Source organism: Schistocerca piceifrons, chromosome 5 (genome assembly GCF_021461385.2).
Source record: "Schistocerca piceifrons isolate TAMUIC-IGC-003096 chromosome 5, iqSchPice1.1, whole genome shotgun sequence".
Taxonomy (NCBI): Eukaryota; Metazoa; Arthropoda; class Insecta; order Orthoptera; family Acrididae; genus Schistocerca; species Schistocerca piceifrons.
Genome location: NC_060142.1, coordinates 445911292 through 445924309, shown reverse-complemented (window position 1 = coordinate 445924309; position 13018 = coordinate 445911292). Strand labels below are relative to the sequence as shown.

At 42.3% G+C, this 13018-nt stretch overlaps 1 pseudogene; it reads right to left on the bottom strand.

The window, feature by feature from the left end:
* Positions 1-1240: 1240 nt before the first annotated feature.
* LOC124799332 lies at positions 1241-1358 on the bottom strand (annotated as a pseudogene).
* Between the last annotated feature and the right edge of the window lie 11660 nt (positions 1359-13018).

Below are 13018 nucleotides of genomic sequence, written 5' to 3'. Positions count from 1 at the left end.
ATTTTAGTATGTAAAGTTGCCACCCTTCCACCGAAAGACTTTTCTTAGAAGGTAAAATCAAGTTGCACCTTCGGTGGCAAGTTAATCTAAAAGATTTTAGTGTTTTGTACCTTTTCCATTCCTCCCACAGGGTGCATAGTTTGTGTGTTTGTGTGAACTGTTAAAACCTTTAGATTAAAGTAATCTAGTGTGTTGCAGATTTGCACCAGTGTAGTCTTTCAGAGGTTGTTGTGAGCGGTCGTGACTACGACCGTGTCAAAAGGGAGCGGCAAGGTTCTCAGCCCGAAAGCTCATACACTCAAAAATTTCTTTCTGCCTCTGAATAAATTGTAACTTAATACTTAGAGGGTGCTTTCTGCTTACAATTTTAAATTTGTTTCTAAAAAAATGCTTTTAGGAATAAATTCCCATTTGTCCAATGGAAGTTGCTTATGATTTCATCAGTTACTCCCTGGCAACTACTTTCACTCTCACATAGTGTGATTGAATGTGTTAATGTTTTTGATGAATCACTAGTAAGTAGTTTAAATTCTCAAGAAAATGCTTTGAAAATAAGTCACGGTTCACCATGGACCTAAGTTGTCAACAAGGCACTGTGCAAAGTGGTGCAAGGTATGTATACAAGGAATGGACAGGGACCTCTGGTCCAGTTTAATCGTGAATTGACTGAAAATGGTCATATTCGGCTGCTTGGAGACCATTTGCAGCCATTCATGGACTTCATGTCCTGAAACAACGTTGTCATGTCAATGGGCCTCAATTGTTCGGGACTGATTTGAAGAACATTCTGGGTAATTCGAGCGAATGATTTGGCCACCCACATCCCCCGACATAAATCCTGTTAGTCATTTATGGGATATAATCGAGAGGTCAGTTCGTGTACAATATCCTGCACCACCCGCAACACTTTCGCAGTTATGGACCGCTATAGTGTCAACATGGCTGAATATTTCTGCAAGGGACTTAACAACAACTTGTTGAGCCCACGCCACGCCGAGTTGCTGGACTACGCTGTGAAAAAGAGGTCCGGCAAAATATTAGCACTCCGTCTTCAGGCCACAAGTGGCCCTCGGGACCATCCGACCGCCGTGTCATCCTCAATGAGGATGCGGACAGGAGGGATGTGTGGACAGCACACCGCTCTCCCGGTCGTTATGATGGTTTTCTTTGACCGAAGCCGCTACTATTAGGTCGAGTAGCTCCTTAGTTGGCATCAAGAGGCTGAGTGCACCCCGAAAAATGGCAACAGCTCATGGCGGCCCTGATGGTCACCCATCCAAGTGACGGCCACGTCCGACAGCGCTGAACTTCGGTGTTCTGACGGGAACCGGTGTATCCACTGCGGCAAGACCGTTGCCTGACAAGATATTAGGGGGCATCTCATTACTTTTGTCACCTCAGTGTACTTCTTCCATGTTCGTTGTCTGGGGCAGGGCAGCATGGTATATCAAGTAGTCGCGCAGACTTTTTGTCTAGCTTGAATATGAGGCCGTGTGACTAGCAAGAGTTGCAGCATTGGTAAAATCACAGCTTGTCGCAAACCTTGCAATAGCAATCACTTAATTGGGACGCCGTTTTCGGGAGCTCTTGTGTGCAAATCTCACATGTAGACTCTCGTGTCATTGTTCATCTGTTCGATTCAGGACACGTGATGGTCTGGATACGTCTCAGTGACTCAAGTGATTTTTGAGAAGCATTTTATACTCATATCCAGATTTCAAGGGGATTTATATTATTTCTTTTGTGGAGGAGAGCTGGAGTGCCAGTGAACTACACAGTTACTGTAAGCAATCAATTAAAGAAGTGTTAAGTGACAGTTTTTCGGAACAGAGAAGCAACACTCTTAAATTCATGTAAATTGCTATTATATGGTTCAAATGGCTCTGAGCACTATGGGACTTAACTGCCATGGTCATCAGTCCCCTAGAACTTAGAACTACTTAAACGTAACTAACCTAAGGGCATCACACACATCCACGCCCGAGGCAGGATTCGAACCTGCAACCGTAGCGGTCACGCGGCTCCAGACTGTAGCGCCCAGAACCGCAGGGACACTCCGGCCGGCAATTGATATTATATATCAACCCTCGACCAGAGATATGAATTGATATTAAATGAATGAGTGATAATCAACTTCGTAGCAATCTAAAACAGAATTACATGCTAGATGGAAATAAGGGCGCAGAGTCGAACGCCGGAAGGTCAGAAACCCTTCTGAGCTCTTTCTGGAAGGCTAGCAAGGGGAGGCAGTCGTTGAAATGGTCGGGCCCATGTGCTCCCTTGTGGGAGGGCGATCAGTGCAGACGACAAGAGTAAGGATACCGTGTAGTGACCACTCCCGCAAATGTTTTTGTCAAATTTATTGAGGAAAATTTTTTAGCGAAAGGCGCTGTTGCCAGCCGAACGCAGAAAGCCAACTTTTGGGACGGACCGTGGAGAACGGTATCTTGCAAGTGGAAAGAGAACCCCAAGATAGGTCTCTGAAAACCGTGAGATGCCGCCAGACATGTAGCTCCCACAAAAAACATTGTTTAAGAGGTAAGACCTACAGACCTCGGTTCATCGAAACGTTTTCCAGAGAGACAGAAAAGCACTAAATGATAACGGGAAGCTGCTTCATTGTCAAGGGAAGGCACAGAAATAGGGAGAAACGACTTGTTACAGGGGAGAATGGTAGAAAGGAGATCAAAGGATAAGAAAGTAAGACTTAGTCCAGAATAGGGGACTCGAGTTCTCTAAGAAGTATTTTGATCATCGGAACTCAGAAGATTCATAGCCTAGCCAATGTAATTGAGGATATGGCGAAAAACGCCGCAAAGCGGTCTCCTTGTCGAACGCTTTCGCTCAGAAATCACTCGCACTCACCTCGTCACAATCTTCATCCTGAGTCTTGCCTGGAGCAGTGCTCCTACAGCTCCATCAGCCTCCAAATGATCTGATTCATCTGGGATTATTAGAAAATTTTCGGCCCAAACAGCACAGCCGCAGAAGAGGACCGATGGCGCTACCATTGATTGCAGTCGTAGTACTCCAGTCACCATCAGCTAAATTATGGTGAGACCGCTAGTAGGTAATTTAGAGTCAGTTCATAATTTTATAACCTTAGAGCTTCACTCTGAAGATTTACCTTGTGAAGTCATGGACACTAATCCTCTAAAATCCACAACAGGTATGATGTATTACCTTCAATAGTTCAAATGGTTCAAATGGCTCTGAGCACTATGGGACTCAACTGCTGAGGTCATTAGTCCCCTAGAACTTAGAGCTAGTTAAACCTAACTAACCTAAGGACATCATAAACATCCATGCCCGAGGCAGGATTCGAACCTGCGACCGTAGCGGTCTTGCGGTTCCAGACTGCAGCGCCTTTAACCGCACGGCCACTTCGGCCGGCCTTCAATAGTGCTACATATTATTTCTATATATTACCTTGAATTCTTTTATTCTATATTAGCCAGTTTCACGACAATCACTCACTACTTGCCGTGGTTATTCTCAGTTTTTCCCAAACCCTCCTGTTATTTTCGTCATTTTCGCCTTTCCGCAGGTTGCCTTTATTAAACGTTTATTAGGAAGTGGCCTCAGGTTATCATAATTGTATACGAAGTATTAATTGTCGATGAGAGGATTTGAATACCATTTTTCCTTAATTGTTAGCTGTCTGTCTTTTGACATGGAAATGAACCCAAATAATTAGAATACTTGTATCACTTACGACTTTTATCAGGCCCATCTAGCGAAGGAGGCTTTAAGAAGGAAAAAGGGACAGAAGTCTAAGAACTGAATGGATGATCAAGGAGTTGTTAGAGGTGGTTGAGGAAAAGAGGAAAAACTAAATCACATATTGTTTAAACTCTGGGGGCGAAGAGTATTGGAGTAGATATAAGCTGCATAAAAAGATGGTTAATAAATTAACAAGTAACTGTAAGGAAGAAGGATGGGAAAGAGTGAGTGGAGAAATAGAGCATTCGTTTTGATATAGCAGATCGGCAGAGGCATGGAGGACGTAAATGAAGATGAAAATGGCTAACAATTCCGCGTCCATGATACTACCTACATGTTGTAACCTCCCAACAGATAAAGTCTTTCCGTAACCTCGGAATGAAAATGTGACTAACCTCTCAATAAAATTGTGGTTCACATATAACCTTTCAATAATTAACTGACTGTGAATTTAAACTGGTAAATTTTGGACGTCAGCAGTGCTGCGTCATAGCCCTGAAAGATCATTCTGAACAAATTGAAAAATTATTACCTCAATGAAGTCGCCGGATAACGCATATATATCTGCTCCTATAAGAAATTTTTCTGGCACAGCCCACTGGAATGCTGGCCACTAGATTTGTTATGTATAAAAAGAAATAACTGATTTTTCTTTACGATAATAGGGATGACCATGGATAGGAGAAATCAGTAAAATCTTTAAATTCAGATGAATGATTGTCAAAAGTTATCTTTATAAGAAAGATTATTATTAAAAGATTTACAAAAACATTTACATGGGACTTGATATAACAATAGTACAAAATCAGTTGTTACAAATTACATATCGCTCCCCACGACCAGCCTAACCGCCCGACTGAGAGCTACAACTCCTACTGCTGTCGACACTCTTCTCTGGTCTGCGATTCTATTGTAGCATACAAATCGCAGGCAACGCGTGAGGAATACATCGAAATTACATTTGCTCGAGCGCGCTAGTAATAAATTCCTTATTCATGGACCTCTTACAGTGTACTATGGGAAGGATGGAGTATGTAGGTATAGAAGCACAGCAAATATTCACAATTCGGCGAATATACCAGCAATCGGAAGTAGTAGTAACAAACTGGAGAACTTCTTCCAAGAAAAGGAAGAGACCAGGTGATATAAGTCCACAACAATGGCAATACATAAGGTACTACACAACCTATACTAGCGTAAAAGAGGAGCTGAAAAAGACAAGAAATGGCAGGCAAACGCGGGGAGCTGACAGAATTACAGAAATATAGGACACTCATATGATGAGATACGTAAATTGTTCAATTTTGGAAGGGGGGCGGAGGGGAGAGCAAGTACCAAGAGAATGGTGTCTATCATTCATATCTGTTATCTGTAAAAAAGGAAACAAGGTGCACCCAGGCAATAATAGATGGATTACTGTTGTGGTATCTATCAGCAAACTTTTTAGCGCTACGTTGGATAAAAGGTTGCCAAATGAGGTTGTGGGATAGAGGACCAGGCAGGTTTCACGATTGGACAATCCTGTATAGATCTTATTTTTAACTTTGGACACATGTGAGAAGGTCTAACAGTCAGGAAGTACCTTTAATATTGGTGCATTTAGAAGAAGGGTATGATTCTGTGCCTATCAACGCACTATGGGAAGAGATGGAGTATATAGCTATAGAAGCACAGCATATATTCATAATTAAGTGAATATACCAACAGTCCTACGCAGTAGTAAAATAGCGAGAAAGGCGATGAGCCATTCCAAATATCGGAAGGACTTAGACAAAATTACAGTATGTCGCTGACCCTGTTTAAAATATTTGTGCAGTATATGAAGGAAGGTCGGATTCAATCGTGCTGAGGTATGGGAATTATTTCCAACATGGAACTATCGAGTCGTTATTATTTATCGACGATCAAGTATGACAGCATGAAGTAGGGAGGATCTCAAGTTGATGATACAGCAGTTAATGGAAGCATATGAACAAGGCTGGCCTAGAATAAACATGAGCAAAGTAGAACATCTAGTAGTGGGGATGGAAGGGATACAGTACTGTCACAAGGAAGCAGTAAAGCAGTTTAAATACTTCGATTATCCCCACCTCTGCAAGGAAGGCATGATCCACGAGTCAAGAGGAGCAATTAAAATGCTAAATGGTTCAGGGCAGTATCAAACGAAACGAAGAAGAGGCTTTTGCAAACAGTGGTTGAAAGTATACAATTTTGGTGAAGCATACCTATGAAAACGTAAATGTCGTGTGACTAGGGCCTCCCGTCGGGTAGACCGTTCGCCGGGAGCAAGTCTTTCTATTTGTCACCACTTCGGCGACTTGCGCGTCGATGGGGGTGAAATGATGATGATTAGGACAACACAACACCCAGATGATATTAAATTATCTGTCTTGTTACGGTAAGGCAAACAAAAGTTGTCCACTGTGTGGGATAAAAAGTAATTTATACAACGGATCTGATGAAAGTAAAGTGCCTCGTATACAAGAATAGCTAATGGCCCTCGTTTTCCCGTAATCGAAAGTGACAGAAGATAACTAGTTATCAAAATAATATCAAAGGAATTCAACCACTGCACATTTATTTCACCAAAATCTACATACATGGGGAAAAACTGTACGTTCAATACTGACAAAATGCACACGAAACGTTAAACTGTCTCAGTTACACATTATACGCACTGATTGGCCTGCAAGATACAGTACAAAATAGGTAACACAAGATCAGGTCCGAATCAACTTTAAACGACGTAGCAGAAATAGCCTGATGTGACAAAGGACATGGAATACATCCCAATATCTGAGTATTTTGTCCTGCTTCCTTTTTTCGGGATAGCGCAGCAATTCGATATTGCATGGACACAAGTCGCTGGAAGTCCCCTGCGGAAATATTAAGCCATGTTGCCTCTTTATCCGTCCATAATTGCGAAAGTGTTGCCGATGCAGGATTTTGTGCCCAAGGTGACCCCTCTGCTATGATCTATAAATGTTCGATGGGTGGCCAAACCATTTGCTTTAATTGTCCACAACGTTCTTCAAACCAATCGCGAACAAGTGTGGCATGGTGACATGGTGCACTGTCGGACATAAAAATTCCATCGTTGTTTGGGAATATGGAGTCCATGAATGGGTGCAAATGGTCTCCAAGTAATGATCGGTTCAGTTGGACCAGAGGAGAGTGGACCAAGTCCATTTCATGCAAACACAGCCGACACCATTATGGAGCCACCTTCAGATTGCACAGTGCCTTATTGACAACTTGGGGCCATGGTTTCGTGGGATCTACGCCACATCCGAACGCTACCATCAGCTCTTACTAAATTAAATATGGACTCATCTGACAATAACGGTTTTCCAGTCATCCACGGTCCAACTGATATGGTCACGAGCCCAGGAAAGACACTGCAGGCGATGTGCTGTTAGCAAAGGCACTCACGTCGGTCGTCTGCTTCCATAGGCCATTAATGCCAAATTTCGCCCCGGATACGTTCGTCTTATGTGCCACATTGATTTCTGCGGTTATATCACACATTGTTGCTTCTCTGTTAGCACTCACAACTCTACTCAAATGCTGCTATGTAGGTCTTTAAATGAAAGGCGTCGGCCACTGCGTTGTGCATAGTGACAGATAATACCTGAAATTTGATACTCTCGGCACACTTTCGACACTGTGGATCTCGGAATATTGAATTTCCTAACGACTTCCTAAATGGAATGCCCTATGCCCCTAGCATCAACTACCAGTCCGGATTCAAAATCTGTTAATTTCCGTTGTGCACCTTTACAATCACGTAGCAAACCTTTTGATATGAATCACCTTTGTAGAAATGACATCACTGTCACTGCACTGACGTTTTATACCTCTTACGTGACTTGTGTCACTTCAGTTTAAATGCTTTATCCATGATACAAGGAGGGGTGTTATTCAGCCATCCACAGGAACTATTACTTGCTAATTGTTGAGGTAACGAGAAAGACATAGTAACGCAAGATTCATTGTAATAACAATCCACTCCCTTATTGCAATAACTAAAATAAGAATCATCACTCTGGCTTCAAACGAAATACGTGACATTCCAAAATTCACACGATACCAAATCCACTCCCTTATTGCAATAACTAAAATAAGAATCATCACTCTGGCTTCAAACGAAATACATGACATTCCAAAATTCACACGATACCAGTCTCAGTTAAATTCCAACACCGAAAAGACAACCCGTCTACACAGCAACAGGATCGTATCCCGAACAGAGATCATGGCTACTTGTGGACCTATGAGGGACAGGACTTTTTTCACTCGAAATCCTGCTGTTCTCTTACTATAATGAATGCCATAGTACTAGGGGCCAATCAGAGCCCTAGCCTATGAGACATGAGGAAACTTTTGCCTTCCCCTTCCATTCTTAGTATTTCTTAAACGTCCTGGCCGGATTAACCTACCAGGAAAAGGGGCGTTGCGTTTGCACGGTTCACAGGGAACGGCTGCCCTGGTGGTGCCGAGTTGTCTCTAGGCGTTACCCTCGTCAGTCAGCGCGCTATAGCTCAGAATTTACCCTGTCGGGCGCTGCTTCGTTTGAAAGAAGGATGCGAGGGACCCTCGCAGCCAAAGCGACGCCTGTATATATTTCGTGGAAGGATTTGCAATACCTGATAAACAAACTATCTACCAGAAGGTACACGACTCAAATGAGAATCCAATCAGACGAATATACACCAGACGGGAAATACCATCATTTTAATAAAATTTGACTTGCTATATTAAGAGGACTATACAGGGTGGTCCATTGATCGTGACCGGGCCAAATATCTCACGAAATAAGCGTCAAACGAAAATGCTACAAAGAACGAAACTTGTCTAGCTTGAAGGGGGAAACCAGATGGCGCTATGGTTGGCCCACTAGACGGCGCTGCCATAGATCAAACGGAGATCAACTGCGTTTTTTTTAAAATAGGAACTCCCATTTTTTATTACATATTCGTGTATTACTTAAAGGAATATGAATGTTTTTGTTGGGCCACTTTTTTCACTTTCTGATAGATGGCGCTGTAATAGTCACAAACATATGGCTCACAATTTTAGACGAACAGTTGGTAACAGGTAGGTTTTTTAAATTAAAATACAGAACGTAGGTACGTTTGAACATTTTATTTCGGTTCTTCCAATGTGATACATGTACCTTTGTGAACTTATCATTTCGGAGAACGCATGCTGTTACAGCGTGATTACCTGTAAATACCACATTAATGCAATAAATGCTCAAAGTGATGTCCGTCAACCTCACTGCATTTGGCAATACGTGTAACGGCATTCCTCTCAACAGCGAGTAGATCGCCTTCCGTAATGTTCGCACATGCACTGACGATGCGCTGACGCATGTTGTCAGGCGTTGTCGGTGGATCACGATAGCAGATATCCTTCAGCTTTCCCCACAGAAAGAAATCCGGGGGCGTCAGATCCGGTGAACGTGCGGGCCATGGTATGGTGCTTGGACGACCAGTCCACCTGGCATGAAATATGCTAGTCAATACCGCTTCAACCGCACGCGAGTTATGTGCCGGACATCCATCATGTTGGAAGAACATCGACATTCTGTCATGCAGTGAAACATCTTGTAGTGACATCGGTAGAACATTACGTAGGAAATCGGCATACATTGTACCGTTTAGATTGCCATCGATAAAATGGGGCCAATTATCCTTCCTCCAATAATGCCGCACCATATATTAACCCGCCAAGGTCGCTGATGTCCCACTTGTCGCAGCCATCGTGGATTTTCCGTTGCCCAATAGTGCATATTGTGCCGGTTTATGTTACCGCTGTTGGTGAATGACGCTTCGTCGCTAAATAGAAAGCGTGCAAAAAATCTGTCATCGTCCCGTAATTTCTCTTGTGCCCAATGGCAGAACTGTACACGACGTTCAAAGTTGTCGCCATGCAATTCCTGGAGTACAGAAATATGGTATGGATGCAATCGATGTTGATGTAGCATTCTCAACACCGACGTTTTTGAGATTCCCTATTCTCGCGCAGTTTGTCTGCTACTGATGTGCGGATTAGCCGCGACAGCAGCTAAAACACCTACTTGGGCATCATCATTTGTCGCAGGTCGTGGTTGACTTTTCACATGTGGCTGAACACTTCCTGTTTCCTTAAATAACGTATTGATTACAATAGCCATACATCAACACGATATCGACCTTTTCCGCAATAGGTAAACGGTCCATTTCAACACGGGTAATGTATCACAATATGTAAGACATTTCCAGGGACAGATGTGGACTCTGACCACAATCTATTGGTTATGACCTGTAGATTAAAACTGAAGAAACTGCAAAAAGGTGGGAATTTAAGGAGATGGGACCTGGATAAACTGAAAGAACCAGAGGTTGTACAGAGTTTCAGGGAGAGCATAAGGGAACAATTGACAGGAATGGGGGAAAGAAATACAGTAGAAGAAGAATGGGTAGTTTGAGGGATGAAGTAGCGAAGGCAGCAGAGGATCAAGTAGGTAAAAAGACGAGGGCTAGTAGAAATCCTTGGGTAACAGAAGAAATATTGAATTTAATTGATGAAAGGAGAAAATATAAAAATGCAGTAAATGAAGCAGGCAAAAAGGAATACAAACGTCTCAAAAATGAGATCGACAGGAAGTGCAAAATGGCTAAGCAGGGATGGCTAGAGGACAAATGTAAGGATGTAGAGGCCTATCTCACTAGGGGTAAGATAGATACTGCCTACAGGAAAATTAAAGAGACCTTTGGAGATAAGAGAACGACTTGTTTGAATAACAAGAGCTCAGATGGAAACCCAGTTCTCAGCAAAGAAGGGAAAGCAGAAAGGTGGAAGGAGTATATAGAGGGTCTATACAAGGGCGATGTACTTGAGGACAATATTATGAAAATGGAAGAGGATGTAGATGAAGATGAAATGGGAGATACGATACTGCGTGAAGAGTTTGACAGAACACTGAAAGACCTGAGTCGAAACAAGGCCCCCGGAGTAGACAACATTCCACTGGAACTATTGACGGCCTTGGGAGAGCCAGTCCTGACAAAACTCTACCATCTGTTGAGCAAGATGTATGAAACAGGCGAAATACCCACAGACTTCAAGAAGAATATAATAATTCCAATCCCAAAGAAAGTAGGTGTTGACAGATGTGAAAATTACCGAACTATCAGTTTAATAAGTCACAGCTGCAAAATACTAACACGAATTCTTTACAGACGAATGGAAAAACTAGTAGAAGCCAACCTCGGGGAAGATCAGTTTGGATTCCGTAGAAACACTGGAACACGTGAGGCAATACTGACCTTACGACTTAACTTAGAAGAAAGATTAAGGAAAGGCAAACCTACGTTTCTAGCATTTGTAGACTTAGAGAAAGCTTTTGACAATGTTGACTGGAATACTCTCTTTCAAATTCTGAAGGTGGCAGGGGTAAAATACAGGGAGCGAAAGGCTATTTACAATTTGTACAGAAACCAGATGACAGTTATAAGAGTCGAGGGACATGAAAGGGAAGCAGTGGTTGGGAAGGGAGTAAGACAGGGTTGTAGCGTCTCCCCGATGTTGTTCAATCTGTATATTGAGCAAGCAGTAAAGGAAACAAAAGGAAAATTCGGAGTAGGTATTAATATTCATGGAGAAGAAATAAAAACTTTGAGGTTCGCCGATGACATTGTAATTCTGTCAGAGACAGCAAAGGACTTGGAAGAGCGGTTGAATGGAATGGGCAGTGTCTTGAAAGGAGGATATAAGATGAACATCAACAAAAGCAAAACAAGGATAATGGAATGTAGTCTAATTAAGTCGGGTGATGCTGAGGGAATTAGATTAGGAAATGAGGCACTTAAAGTAGTAAAGGAGTTTTGCTATTTGGGGAGCAAAATAACTGATGATGGTCGAAGTAGAGAGGATATAAAATGTAGGCTGGCAATGGCAAGGAAAGCGTTTCTGAAGAAGAGAAATTTGTTAACATCCAGTATTGATTTAAGTGTCAGGAAGTCATTTCTGAAAGTATTCGTATGGAGTGTAGCCATGTATGGAAGTGAAACATGGACGATAAATAGTTTGGACAAGAAGAGAATAGAAGCTTTCGAAATGTGGTGCTACAGAAGAATGCTGAAGATTAGATGGGTAGATCACATAACTAATGAGGAGGTATTGAATAGAATTGGGGAGAAGAGTAGTTTGTGGCACAACTTGACCAGAAGAAGGGATCGGTTGGTAGGACATGTTCTGAGGCATCAAGGGATCACCAATTTAGTATTGGAGGGCAGCGTGGAGGGTAAAAATCGTAGAGGGAGACCAAGAGATGAATACACTAAGCAGATTCAGAAGGATGTAGGTTGCAGTAGGTACTGGGAGATGAAAAAGTTTGCACAGGATAGAGTAGCATGGAGAGCTGCATCAAACCAGTCTCAGGACTGAAGACCACAACAACAACAACAACAACAACAATGTATCACTAAGCAAATACCGTCCGTACTGGCGGAATATTACGTGATATCACTTACTTATACGTTAGTGACTATTACAGCGCCATCTGACACAAAGCGAAAAAGTGGTCCAACTGAAACATTCATATTTCTTTACGTACTACACGAATATGTAATAAAAAATGGGAGTCCCTATCTAAAAAAACGTAGTTAATATTCGTTTGACCTATTGCAGCGCCATCCAGTGGGCCAACCATAGCGCCATCTCGTTTCCCCCTTCAAGCTAAACGAGTTTCGTTCTTTGTAGTTTTATCGTTTGATGCCTATTTCGTGAGATATTTGGCCCGGTCACTATCAATGGACCACCCTGTATGTTACGTGGAAGAAGTCTGCATAACCTGATAAACAGACAGGTCTATCTACCAGAAGGTACACGGCTCAAGTGATTATCCTATCAGACGAATATTACACGAGACGGGAAATACCATCATTTTAATAAAATTTGACTTGCTTTATTAAGAGAACTGTATAATCATATATAAACTAGCTTATCACCCTCTGCTTCGCTCACGTAGACTGTACGGCCTGCACGGACTTTTTTGTTTTTATTTAATCGAATTTTTATATTGTTCACAAATTGCAACACCTTCTATGCTTTCCGCACTAATTAAGGCCATATAAGCATGACCTTTTCCTAATGCACCTCTGACCAAAATGCGGTTCTGGTAGCTGGAGTCCAAGGTTGTTGTAAAAAAAAAAAAAAATCAAATGTCTCTGAGCACTATGGGACTTAACATCTGAGGTCATCTGTCCCCTAGAACCTAGAACTACTGAAACATAACTAACCTAAGGAC